The sequence below is a fragment of the Anser cygnoides genome, chromosome 8 (assembly GCF_040182565.1).
Source record: "Anser cygnoides isolate HZ-2024a breed goose chromosome 8, Taihu_goose_T2T_genome, whole genome shotgun sequence".
Classification (NCBI taxonomy): Eukaryota; Metazoa; Chordata; class Aves; order Anseriformes; family Anatidae; genus Anser; species Anser cygnoides.
In genome coordinates this window covers 19,060,193-19,074,577 of record NC_089880.1, presented here as the reverse complement: position 1 = coordinate 19,074,577, position 14,385 = coordinate 19,060,193, and the positions used below count along the sequence as shown (strand labels likewise).

The window sequence follows — 14,385 nt, the reverse complement described above, 5'->3', positions numbered from 1 at the left end:
CTGCTTTGCATATGTACATTTAAAATAGATTTAATGTAACAAATTTGAGCATTAAGAATGATAGATTCATTTACTAACAAATCACTCTAAGCTTGGTAACCAGTTTGAATAAGCCACTTGGCCACGCATAGGCTTAACTTTACATGTATGAACTGAAAATTCGATTTCATAGCTTAACCGATGGTAGTTATGATAGTAGCTCTCAATGACAACTGGCATCTCTTAGGTTTCTTCCTGTTGTATCCTATTTCTATATTTACTTAAGTGAAATGCTACAAAAAATTGTATTGTCAATTTTATTTGAACTAAATTAGCTTCTTTGTGTACAGACAAGTAATCACTCAGCAACAGTAGAATATTTTAGTATACAGATTTTGAAACTAGCAGACTGCTTTCCTCTGAGTCCATTAGTGCTATTTACCCACTGCTGTCAAAAGTGTCTAGAAATGCACAGTAGCTAGGAAGAAATCCACAAAGCTCCCGACATAAGGAGCTTTCACCCTGCGATGGAGACGCACTTAAGATACAGTTACATAACTCGGCAGATGACCACAGGGATGGAAGGGCAGCACCACAGCGCTCCCCTCCCCAGTTACCTGGGAAATTAAAATAACAATTTCACAGAAACATGAAAAGAAAGAAGAATAAGTAGTTTTCAGAGCACGGACCCAGCAAATATCAGAGTTCTGTATTGTCAGTCTGACCTAAATAACAAAGATTTCTGCTCCCTTAGATCTTAGGATGTGAAAGCCTGTACCCACTGTAGTAGGGAGGGCTTTGCTACTTATTACAGAGAGGCCATTAGTTTCATCCAACAAGAAAGTCACAAACACTAATCAGAACTTCTCAATATAATATTAGTGATACGTCTAGCACTATCGATATTATCTATTCTTCTGAAATATGCACGAAGTACTTCCTCTGTGTATTGAGCTCTGAGATGAAGAAAAATTCTGAAGACCAGAGAAAAAGAATAAAAAATCTTTGATAGGAAAAAAAAAAGATACCATGTGAGATCTTGTTCAGTTACACAAAACTATAATCAACTGTTGACCAGGAATTAAGCTATAAAATGCAGATGCAAAATGAGATTGAAACATGACCAAAAATGATAATAGAGACAAATGCCATCTTCACTATCATCCGGAAATAGCAAAGTAACAATTTGCAGCCATTAAACCACGGAATTAAAAACATCACAGCCTTTCACAATTTTTTTTAATATGTCTTGACAAAATGTGAGCAGAGCTAAGCATTTTGATTTAACACACGAACAGAACAATTTGGTGGCAAGTTCTCACTCCTACAGAGAAATTCTAGATGCAAAAAGCAATCCTCATTTTGAGGTTCAGTGTGTTAGCAAAGTGATAAACTTGTTTTCAAAAGGCTATCAGTCAGCTGGCTTCAAAATGCATACACATTAGCGACTGGTTTCCTTTGACATTCTGAAGTCAAAGGAAATCTATATTAATTTCAAAAGCATTTGCTCTCAACATCAAATGAGATGAGATGTTTATTCACCAGTTCTTTCAGATAAAGTGAATGTACAGAGTGCTCAGATGCTTGGTTTGCTAAACAGGCAGCTAAAAGCTATATAAGAAAAAAAAACAAAACATGATTCAACACAGCTTTTTTGAATCCTGTGCAGTTCTGTAAACTTTCAAGTAGTTTATCCAAATGGCCAGCATTTTTAAAACTTACAACTGAACTACCTGAACTACCAAACACTAGCTGAAGTAACAGCACTAACTCTGAATCTATAAGTTACAGTTACTTTAATGAGAGCTAAAGTTTATAACTGCCATTTCACATCTGAGACCTGAATCAGCAAGTTGAAGATTGATTTTCAGTTTAAAAAATTGACCTCCGAAGTGTCTTTCATAGCAGAGCACACAATGTGTTTTTTGGCTCATTCTCACCCTTCAAAAGCCCTTTTTAACATGATAACATATTTCAAACTGTTAACAAAATAAGTAATATAGAGTTTCATACATTCTGTATATTGGAAAAAAGAGGAAAAAAGAAAGCAAGATAGAATCAGAAAACTACAATAAAAAGGAAAATATTTGTACCTATTTCCTGTTCAATAGAACATAGGAAGTATATTAATGAAAATGCATGTGAAACGAACCTGTATGACTTACAAATCAATAACTTGACAAACCCCAAATTCATGTAACATTCACAATAGCAAGGAAAAATACTGACAAATTAGATCAGATAACTAGAGTGCCGGTTTTTGTGTAGTAATATTTTAGCTCCAGAAAGCATACTTCTGCATCATTCACTACCAACAACAACAAAAAAAAAAAACAGCATGGACAATGCCTAGGTCTCCTACTACTGTACATCACTTCAACAAGTGTTGATAGCACTGTCTTTAACACTGTACACCCGTCAGCAGGAGAACACTTTACTAACTGCACAACAGAACATATTCCTGCTCCACGATCCCAATAAGTCCCACTGAACACTGCTGAATCCAAACCTATCTTTATTTATTGTAACTACCCACCCCAGTAATAGCAGCCATCGTCCTACTGTCATCTAAATTAGCACTGGAGTGTCATACGCATTTTCAGCCTACAAACACACACCAGTGTGCATCGGCCACATTTGCTCTGCAAGCAACAGGTGGCTGGCATTACACCTAGCAGCCACAGGGAGGCTGGACCCCAATCACCCCAAAGGAAGCATTCTCTTTAAAAGAAACAGCTGCAGAACCTTTGTTTGTCTTAAGGACTGCAAGTGTAAGAAGTGAAGGAGTGCAACTGTATGGAATGTCAGACTGCCCAACGCTCTTCATGGTGAGACAGCTACTGCTACTAATGAAAGAAACGATGGAAGAGTCCTATTATAATAATGGGCAAAAATGATTATGTGTAATACTAAAATTAAATTCTGATCATTAAAAGTGTGCTTTTGGTAGCAGAAAGGGTAAATGAGAGCGAGTTAGGAAAGGAATAGAGCTGTGGCACCTGTAGAAAGATCTCTGCTCTGCATTTGACTTTGCGGTGCACCATCCATGCTCTTCATTACAGCCTGTCAACACATAGCACCACCTATCGCAGGGCTTTTTAAGTTGTGTACACCACACAATCACTGATGGCATTGAACTATTTCTTTCTTTTTCTATCATTCACTTCTCAAACTATTTAATTCTCTAGGAAGAGCTAGGGATCACAGGGCCCTACAATTCAGGATGTTTTAACATTTACATATACCAACATATTTATCTTCGTATAACAGAAAGAGTGCTATTCCTTTAATGAAGCTGATGTATTTGCAATAGCTCCTTAATTTATAAATAGGCCATGTGGGGAGATCCTGGGGGAGGGTGAAAAAAAAAGTCTTTAGAAGGCTCCCCCTCACTCATCAAATTCCTCCTCCTCACTTCCAGTTGGTGGCATTGGCTTGGTGTGAAAAGGGCCTCAAGTTCAGGGATCCATGAGTACATATCATTTCTACGGATCTCTGTATTTTAAGATCCACACCTTAGCCCCGCATGAAGTCGGTCCCATTACATCTTATATTTTACGGGCCTGTACTTCATGGACCTATTTCAGCGTTCCTGAACACAAACTGCAATCATCACACACGGCCCATGAAGACTCTGGTTGAGGATTATATCATCCTGCTTTACACGCTGTCAACATAAGAATGTTTGCTAGTTTAGCAATAAGGATGAGACTCCCACTGCTGCCTGAAATATAAATTGGCAGACATTAGCTTGCAATTTCAGCACCTAATGTAAAAAGAAAGAAGAATAATGGCTTGAATACAGTACCACAGGCACTTAAAGAAACATCTATTCAAGCTCTGTTTGACCACGATAGTACAAGAAAGGTGCTCTTGCATGATCACTGAATTGTTTATCATACTATACGGACACTTCCTACTATCGATCAATTTGCTCAGCTTCACTGGGAATGCCTGCATGCATGTATGAGGAATGGTACCGGACCTCTAATATTGTAATGACCATGCTTACATGCTGATATACTCTAAGTAAAACACTACTGCAACAGCACTCAGTGGTAGTAATATTTTACAAATAACTGAAAAAGCTAGACAGAAACTCCAGCAGCTACAAAACACTCCAACAAAAACAAGCTTTCCTCCCCACAATTTAATACTTGGGGCTTAACGTGGTGCCACCAATTGGAAAATAGTTTTTACAAATGAAAGCAGGAGAAAATCAGCAGCTTCAAAAGGATGTGAATCCTCAAAAGCCTCTCTAACTGGATTGACCCAATTTATAAAAAAATCCTTTAAAGACTGAATTGGTTCCAAACCCCCTGTGTTATGCTATTTTAATTCATATTAGTGGATCTAAATAGAGAGTCTGTCTTCATCAGTAATGAGACGTGACTCTAATATACAAAATGTTCCTATAATGGGGTATATATATTGCTCACCGATAGAGAAATATACCATGTAGTTGAAAACCCTAGAAAAATAACATCTTAAATGCTGAACATAAACTTATTACTTAGAATGTCCAAAATGACGTACACCAGACTTTCTACACACCAGCTTTAATTTTTGCTTAGAAGAAAAAAAAGCATGAGAATAGTCTACCAAAAAGTAGTTTTCCAGGATATGTTTGAACTCAGAGGATCAGAATAATGTACTTTCTGAATCATAACCTCAGCCTTACTGATGCAACCCTGTAGTATTGAACAGTTTATTTATCAGGTCAGAGACCATATTGACAATGGCATTGTAGGTTTTTTTGTAGTTAAAATAACTACAAAATCTGAGGGGATAAGTGACCTCAGTATGCCTGTTTCCCTTCATGACTTGAATCACAGCAGCAGCGCAGATCCAAATTTGGAACAATATCACAGTTAGCCCTGTCCTCATCTATCTTGGTCAGCTCCCAAAAAGCAACACTTAAAAGCAATTGGCTCTGGCATGTTTGCTTGTTTGTTTTTAATAGCAAAAAGGCATTGTCTGTTGGTTAAGAGCTGCACTCAAGAAGTGTACTGAAATAGCAGTCCTCAGCCTGAAGCTAGAGCCATGGGATATTTAAATCATTTACAGGTCTCAACTTGATTTTTCGCTGCTTTTATCTTAATTTTTGAAACTACACTCTCAGTGAAGCAGAAGGGCATAAACTTACACAGGCAAATACATGCTGGCTGCAGAATTAACTGTTTTTCAAATAGTCAAAAGAAACAAACACACTCATTTCTTATTATGCTATAATAAACCCCCCTCAACCTAAAACATGGATGACAACTGGTCCACGTTTTTTTTTCAGTGAATTATCTTAGGCGGAATATTACAACATTTATTCTTCTGTGCTTCTGACAAAATTTGTCTCAAGTCTGGAGGGTAAATGCAAACAAGCTATACGTCACAGGATATTCTCCATAGCCCAATAAAGCAAATGTAGACATTTCTATCGATTTTTGTGGGCTTAAAATCACAGCGTTTCAGCTCCAGAACAGCCCTGATGGTGGCACAGTTCAGGAATATAATTAAAACACAGGTCAAAACTATAGTTCATTTAAATCAAATCTTCAGCACAGTAACAATTACAGCTAAAAATAACTGAGTTGCCTCTGAATTTCTCTCTTTCTTGACAAAGATTATAAGCTTCACATATCACTTTTAGAACTGGTTGGCAGTCTAAATGCAGCGCTTCTTATTTCACAGCTCATGAAATATTCACAGGTTCAGAAACAGGAGTTACTGTGCAAGCAGTATATAGCTATATTCATATATCTACAGGAAAAGTTCCATGCTGCTTTTCAGAAGCATGTTTTGCCTAGCTAATATAGAAAGATTTACTGTATTACTGTATTCAGAAGATGTTTCTTAATCTAGCTCTCTTTATTATAAGGAAAGATAAACTGTGAGCTCCAGGATGTGTGAGGAAGAAGAGGGGAAAAAAAATGAAAATAGGAAGAAGATTCTCAGAAAAGAACTCATTCCAAAATATGTGCTGTACAGAACAGATAAGCATTCAAACTGAAGCTAGTGCATTTTACTTAACATAGCCTACAATAGAAAGCAATATTAAAAAAAAAAAAACCTTGATAGCAGCATGTGGCAGTAAGATATACCAAATTCTTCTGCACACAAATTACTGGTAAGAGTGCAAAATTTTTATTTATCATGAATTTAACTGACAAGATTACATCCTGCAGAATACATAGTAGTACCAAGACCTCCTACTGATATGGAAACAGATTTAAAATAATTCCACAGTAGAAGTAGCAAAATGAATTCACTTACCTGCTAGTGTTGCATTGCTGAGGCTGTCAGAAGAGTCAGCCCTGCGGAAACAGATTTTTCTATCAATAATTGACAGATGATACAGTTTTAGGCAGCGTTCATACACCAGGGAAAGACGTGCTGCAGCAGCAGCTCCTTCCCATTTAGCCTAGCCCTAGCACTTTTTAGATCTCTTCCTTAACCCTTTCTAGGTATTTTCTCTGTTTCAAGCAAAAAAGAGAAAGGCATGATACATGCTATAAGAAGAGAATACATTATTTTTCCACTTTACTTAGAGTGTGACAAGAGCTGTGGGAAGAAAGTCAGTAGGATTAGTCATAACAATAAGCTAAAGTGAAGTGAAATCTAAAAACAGAAAATGACTCAGTGATTGGGAAGGAGTTATACCAAAGGCGTTAGGTACTATAACTAGAACAATGATTTCTCTAAATGTAGAATTGAATTAAGAGGTCAAGACCACAATAACATAAAATAGTAGCACAGAAGTAAGCTTAGACGAACAGTTCATAAATTGCTCTAAGAAAAACAGTTATGATTCTCTTCCTGGTTCATACTGACAGATTTCTAAAGCTACCAGTAGAAGAACTGATGTTTTTTCCAAATGCTGGCATTGCATTACAAGCAGTGCACATATATGAATATGCAGCGAACTACAGTTTTCACACAAGACCTTTCAAGTGAGAAAATCCTGAGCTCTTTGAGCCATGTGGTAACACAGATATTTTGGAAATGGTGGCACATCTCTATGTGACGTGAAGTTTGAACCAATTTCAGAGCATTCAACTCCCTTACACAGATTCTGCAGAGGAAGCAGTACTAGACAAAACCGACTGCACCGCTACTGTTACATCTGCTCTACAAAGACGAAGCATTGTAGCGAGTCAGATTCTAGTGAGATCGAGAGGGATATATACACATAAAGTGCTCTCAGTGCTTCTAGTTGTGTTGCCATCCTTCAAGAATCACATACAGGCAGAACAAAGCTGGGAACATGATGTGCAAAGGCTACAGCACACATAAGAGACATTGCCTCTTGCTTCCCCCCCTTCATTTATGAACTCTAAGAGTACACATTCTCTCTACACCGCAGGGAATGCCTTTCTTGCTTGCACATTGAAGTTAAATAGAAAATCAAATATGTATTTACCTATAGTGAAAATATGCAAAGAAATAAGGCTCTGAAAATTCCACAGCTCTACCACAGTTTGTTGCCATTTTCCCCAACTCATGAGAAGTATGTACGGCTCTCCCATTCACATCAACCAGTAGGTAAAAAACACTACAATGAAATCCCACAGGTGACATTGTAATAACATTTATTCCTTAAATATAAAGAAGAATGGTGGATTCATCTACATTGCAGACGTTTGAGCTAATTTCCCTGGGCTGCCTTCACAGTCAGCCTACAGGCAGTCAGGGTTGGCAGCTGCAGGTATGTGCACTGGAGCTGTATAAACATTGATGAGATGAATCCCATCCAAGTTGCTCTGCATGGAAATGTTTCTCCACAAAAAATAAATTAAATAAATAAATACAAAAATAATAGTAAAACAGAAGAATTAAGACTTCTACTTGGCCCATGGTTTGACAGGTACATCTTTCAAAACTGAAGAAGAGATGACTTCAAGAACTTTGAAACAGTGGGGAAGTTATCGGAAGAAACTCAGCCCAACCAACTGTGACACAATTTCCTGTGCAAGCACAGAATCAGCAGCGAAATCTGCAGATTTCAATGCTGGGAGAAAAAAAAAAAAAAAAAAAAAAAAAAGCTGCTTTAGGAATGACTCTAGTTTACATTGTTTAAGTTAGCTTAAAGTCATCTGGATCAATCCACGTTACTATTTTTCCTTCTTATTTAAAATCCAGCTGTTTATGTCATGTTGGTGAATCCCAAGATGCTTTCAACAACACGGTTCTTTTGACTGGTGCTAGCATGCTTCCAGTTCTTTGCAGTTAATAAAACCAAGTCAGATTTCCAACAAATGAATGCACTCTCCAATTCTTCCTCAGTTGTTTATCTAAATATTTTATTGCAGAACTCCTTGTGTAATACACTCTGTATTCTCAACAGAGCATGATGCTTGGTACAACTTCCATGTATTTTTAATAATAATCAAATACATACAATCTTCCCAAGTGTTCGGTAATGTAAGATGTCAAAACTCTTTAGCAATCCACTAATTACAAAGTTCATTGCAGTTATTAAAAAAATAGTTTTAAAGTTTTCAATGCAGTTTGGGGGTTTGTGTCAAGTCTTGTTTTTGCTTTGTGACACATTCTGGTGGCTTTGCATAGAGCTAATATGATCCAGCCTCCACATCCCTGCCCACTTAGCTCTGACAACCGTTCTCCATTCGGTAGGATGACTGCTATTCAGCTTTCCAGCCCTGTCTCCAGGCAGCCTCTTTTCCTCAGGAAAGCTCCCGTTGATCACAGACTCCATAAGCTTTTGCTTGCAGAAGCTGGTCAAAACCCAGTCTCCAGTGAACCTATGTGCTAAAACTCCGTACTTTTCTCAAACTATTTCTGTTTCACCGCCAGAACACCTGATAAAAAACCTCAGAGTCAGGGAGTGGCAGGGGACAGTTACTCCCTGAAAAATGATGGACCAGGAACCAAGTGCAATAAAAGGCCAGGGGGGCAGGAACCTTGTCAGCCAGGGCCACCTCCGGTACCCAAGCCAGGTGAGGAGGTGAGCCCCAGGAATCGGAGCCTGCTTCAGTCAGGAGTCAGACCTACAGACAAGTTTGTGGTGATGAAGCAGATCTGTGATCAAGGTGTGAAGTCGATCAACAGGTCAAGGGCAGCACCACGTGCGAGGACAGTAACCACAGTCAGACACAGCGCAGTGTCACTGGGCAGGTCCCTGGTGACACGGCAGGTCTGAGGTGGAGCTGGGAAGTCAGCCCGTGACCCAGGGTCCAGATCAAGGGGGCCGTGGGCATGGCTGTGGCTGAGCTGGAGACCAGCACTCCTGTGACGTACCTCAGAGAGCAGCTGAAGCCTTGGCCTAAGCTGGTACAGTATCCCTAGATCCACGGGTAGGGACAAAGCAGGAGGATCCAGGCAGGACTTGTCCGAGCACCCTCGGGGCTCTAACAATCAAGTTTCCTCTTTGGCAGTATTTCTGAAGTTTCTTCACACAGAGAACTTCTCCCGGTAGCTCCACATATTGTCACAGTCCGCGTTTTCTTCCATCAAACTGTTGCAGACAGCCTGCCTCAGCTGGACTATTGATCTGTCATCTGCCAGTAGCCGGAGCAGCATTATCTATGCATGCCCATGACTGACTGGAATTTGAATCTTCTTTATCGATGAAACTAAATAGTGTGCTGGCTATCTGCAGCAGACATTCCCACCCACTCATGAGAATGTATCTTCTTTTATTTTCATTTCTGATAAATTTTATTACATTTTCCCAGAAAATACCAAAGACTTGCTTTCTGTATGTTTTTGTATTCATAAATGCTATTTTTGGCAAAAAGGCTGTAAGGCCCTTTCATTTTCTCTTCAGCTCAGGAGGCAACAGTAGAAAGTAACACACAGGGTTTCAGTACCTGCTTGAGGTCATTAACTGGATCATTTCTCAACCACTGTCCAAATTTTTAAATCCAGCTCTGTATTGTTCCTTTATTTTTCTTCCATTTCTTTACTTGTAGGATACTGATGTAAAGCAGCATCTACAAGATGTTTGACTCTTATAAAGTCCTTGCAACAGTCCAAAAATAGCACTGACTCCTGTTCCTTCATGCAGTAACGCCTTATTTTACTCACTGAACACATCCTATCCATCCTTAGAAATCTTCTTTTCAGCATATGCTTCCATTTTTAAAATGGTACAAAACGTACCAAACTAAGTCATGTTCTCAGATCACTCTTTTTGATTTTTCAAGAAAATCTTTTATTCAAATTAATGCCTAATTGTCAATACTTGCTAGTGTTTTATAGTCTTTCAAAGACTTCAGTTAACTGAAAGATAAAAAGTTACAATAATATTATTTTCCTCTAAAAAGCCACACGATATAAAACGTTATTAGGAAGGGTGTTTTTTCCAGGTGAATAAGTTGCATATTTTTCAGACCTCTTCCATCAAAAATTAATATCATGCGCTTTAGAACAGCACCACCCCCCAGCCCAGAAAAGCTTGGAAGGATAAAACAATACAACAAATTCACAGAAATTTCACATTCAATGAACACTAAATACATGACAACCTCCCACAAAAATCCAAGAAAACACAGAGACTCCCATTACATAGCTCTCCCATGTATTTTTCAGAAGTCCAGTCTGAGCAGGTAAATAAGCACAATTTCCCCGACAAATCTCACAATCTTCTGCCCTGCCAGTCCACCTTTTATTTTGTGTTCATCACTAGGATCTAGATTTTCACCTTTTCAACTGCATAAATTCAGTATTAAGCATCTGATTCCATTTTCTCATGCTATACTCCAATGCCTTCACTGCACCCTATAGGGATATTACTGTGCTGGTTTTCAAGTGCTAAAAATAAAACAAACATGTGTCATCCGAAGGACAGAGTTGGAAGGAAACATGCTTTAATGTAACTAAAGAAGAATATATTTAGCATTTTGCTACTAAGCAAGGATGAAAATAAACTTGTCAACACATAGCTGCATCTAACTCCGAAGCCCACACCCCACTTACTTCTTTCTGTAGCATTTATTATAGATGAGAAGTGTGTTTAGTTTTTCTCTCTTCTTAAAAGTGACTGTTGGTTCTCTCTGTGAGTCCTGCTGGCCAGAAGGGGCTTCTAAATTGCAGCATAAAGCACTTCATCCTTTTAGGCATCAGTTTTTCTATCAATTAACAGTAATACAACCATCCAAAGTGCATTTGAGCAGAGGTACATATGAGGCTTCTTTCTGGAATCCTTCCAAGACCAAATTCAAACATAAGTGGGAGTTGCCATGCCACTTAATCCACAGAAAGAAAATAAAGAAAAAAAAAAAGTCCTAAATCAGAAAGGAACTTTCTTTTGTATTTCTTTCATTATTATTGTTAACTGGCGTTCACCATTAAGAGCACTGTTTCCTTGTTCCCAGAGGTGAATGCTGATCATAAGAAACGTGTGAATATATTCTGAAATATTACCTTTGAAGCAATGCTTTTTTTTTTTTTTTAAAGGAATACCTGTTTTTAACATTTTAAACTAATGAAACTTATACCTTTAGCACATGAAAAGAAACGTTACAACTATATATGTGCATCTTCATTTTGGACATACCATATTCAGACTAAAACTGATACTGAAGGCAAGGACTACTATGCCCACTTTATTTAATCATTTAAAATGCAAAACCAAGAAATTATTCTATTATGCAAGACCTTGTTTCCTGGTATATGGAATTCAAGGCAAGAGCAAAAGCATCTATAAATGCATAAATTAATATGGCAGTTTGTATACGCCTTTGTATAGCTGTATGAACACAGAAGGCAATGGAAACTCTTTTGCAAGCAATAACTTCGGGAACAGGCAAAATATCAAACACTTTAGGCCCTACAGAGGCTGAGGATTCCTACAACTACCACCACAAAGAAGAGTATCCAGTAGAGCAAGGCAGCATGAAGCCTCCTCGTCTTGAAAAGGTTCCAGTTCTAAGAAGGGTAACTACTGTGGAACACAGATTTGCTCAAATATCCAACCAACACAAAGGCTGACCACTTCAGCATGTCACAGGTTTTTCCTCCCACATCCACTCTCAGTTACAGATGCTTCTCTTACCCACCAGTGTAGTCAAGATCAATGAATTCAGTTCTAAATCTAAAATACATTAATATTTTAAATATTAATGTTAAAAAGGTTCCAGTAAACTTTAAAGGCAGCTCATAATGTCTGCGAAAGGAATAGCTGTGAATTACCATTCTGGCAAGGTTTTAGTTGAGCATTAATGGAGCTCTAAAGAGCTTCCTCCTAATTAATAAGGCCCAATTTAAATCCTACTGCTGGAAGTCAAACAGCCCCAATTAACTTCTGAGGTGTATGGAAAATAAAAGTGAACCTCCTGCCAGATATTCTGAAGTTCATAAGGGAAAACCAAAATCCAGATAATATCGTCTGAAAAATATGCTGTGGTACTTGCAATGAATTTTCTGAACATTGACAGTTTGTATGCAACTTTCCAAATAAAATGAACTCCCACTATCTTCACACAGACTCTTGCCCTCTTTCAGGAAAAGATTAATCCCTCCCCCTCAGACCATTATAGAGCCTCTGTGTCAACTCTGGATGATGGAAATACTTCACGAAAAAAGCAAAAGACTGACAAGCACTCGTTTTTTTCTTTATGGAGTGATATAAAGCCTATCAATATGATTTTAGTGCTTTTATGATTTAGGATTGGCCCAAAAGTCACAATACTTCAGGGCAGTGATAACTCTCCAAATATTCTGAAGGTCTGCAGAAACTTGAAGACACGGAAAATAAGCATTGTTGATGTCAATATTTTTTCTTTACACCAATAAAATTGTAGCACAAAATCAAAAAACATTAGTGGTTCACATTGCAACACGTTGTCACACCCATTTTTGAAGACAAGACAGAAGTTTTACGCAAGTAGATACAAGGTAGCTGGGGAAATGCTATCATTAATTTCTCTTTTTCAGACATCAAGATTTCATTTCAATTTTCTTGGTTTTCTAAGGATTTCCATCCTTTAACAACACGTTCTTAATCTGTATGAATGCATACATATAAAAGAATCTATTAATACAACATTATAATGGGAAAAAAATTAAAAAACAGAACATCAGAAAGCATGGAAGTACAAAAAATGACTCATTTGCCATATGTATGCTGCAGACATTTTTAAACCATATAATAAATACCCACAGATGGAGATGATTTAAACCAAGAAATCATGCTTCAGTCTTTCTTGGTGCTGGCAGCTCAAAGCAGGCACTTTCAGCGGGCAGCATAAGTATGCCACATTTCATATTCAAAATAAATATTTATGGCTTTCATTATAAATATACAGCATGAAAAAGATCTTAGAAGAAATCATATTTATACAAAAAGATTTCAAGATTGTTTATTGTCCAACTGCTTATTGAACAATTCACATCCCAGTTCTTCAGACTTGTCCACAACCTAATCTATGCTGCCCATTTAACACTGGTCACTTTGGAAGAGATGGGGAACAAACCATTAGTTAATTGCAAACCTGAGCCGCGGACTACTGAAATGGTTCCTCACTTGCCAGTATAATTACCAAATAGCTGCTGATGGGTCTGATATCCTGGCCTCTTTAACACTTCCAAACTGATGGGTAGACCTCTTTGGAAGCACGTGGCATGTACCCAGACTATCAGAAATATAGAAAGGGGGCATCTTTCAAAAAGGAGCAAGCAAAAAAACTGACTAGACTTTCTTGCAAAATATCACTGATACCTACAGGTAAAAAAAAAAAATCCTTCCTCAAGGAAGAATTCCCATACTATATGTGAGGCAGCTCACATCATTTCCTGAAACATTACAGCATTTGTCTTCAGAGAATCTGGCTTCAAAATTAATAGCTTCTTCTACTAGCATAGATGGTATGTTTGCTCACCACACAGGAAAAACCCCTGGCACTACAACTGCTTCTGTCATACTTTTGTTCAAAGTAATACTGATAGGTATTCTATTCATATTTTTCTATTCTGGGAAATAGGATTTCTAGGATGAAAAATTACATCCTTGTACTTGAAACGGGGGCAAAAACTATTGATGCCAAACCACTCTGTAGATTTTGAGGTAACGTTACAGAATTTGGGTGACAACCAATTCCCGCACACAAAAGTACTTCTCATCTTTCGGTTGCGAGAACAGCCAGTGAGATTTCTGTGAGTGTTAGCTGGCTATGCAGCACCTGCAGGTGCTAACAATCAGTTAAGGTTTGGGGCAGAAAGGAATACTCTATCAGCTATTTTTCGCATGGCTGGTTTGGGTATTTTTGAGAAGCAATACATTCGGATTTCGGTAGTCAAACTGCAAATACATAAGAAAGGCACAAGCGTGATCAGAGAGACCCTGAGACCCTACACCGGTTTTTGAGCTCAGCAACACGTCCAAATGCAGCATCAACCGCCTCCCCTTTTGCTCACAGTTCTGTGAGGCTTCAAATGTAGAAACTGACCCAG

General features: G+C 38.1%; 1 protein-coding gene across 8 annotated transcripts in view; it reads right to left on the bottom strand.

The window, feature by feature from the left end:
• TTLL7 (tubulin tyrosine ligase like 7) overlaps nucleotides 1-14,385 on the bottom strand; it is a 72,131-nt gene that overhangs the window by 57,074 nt on the left and 672 nt on the right. For 5 of the 8 annotated variants that reach the window (XR_010833361.1, XR_010833362.1, XM_048059159.2 and 2 more), the window contains exon 2: nucleotides 6,247-6,287. The gene's annotated coding sequence lies outside the window, so the exon portion shown is untranslated. Of the gene's footprint in view, nucleotides 1-6,246; nucleotides 6,288-10,911; nucleotides 11,181-14,385 lie in introns of all 8 variants that reach the window. The other 3 variants (XM_048059158.2, XM_048059161.2, XM_048059162.2) reach the window with 1 other exon arrangement.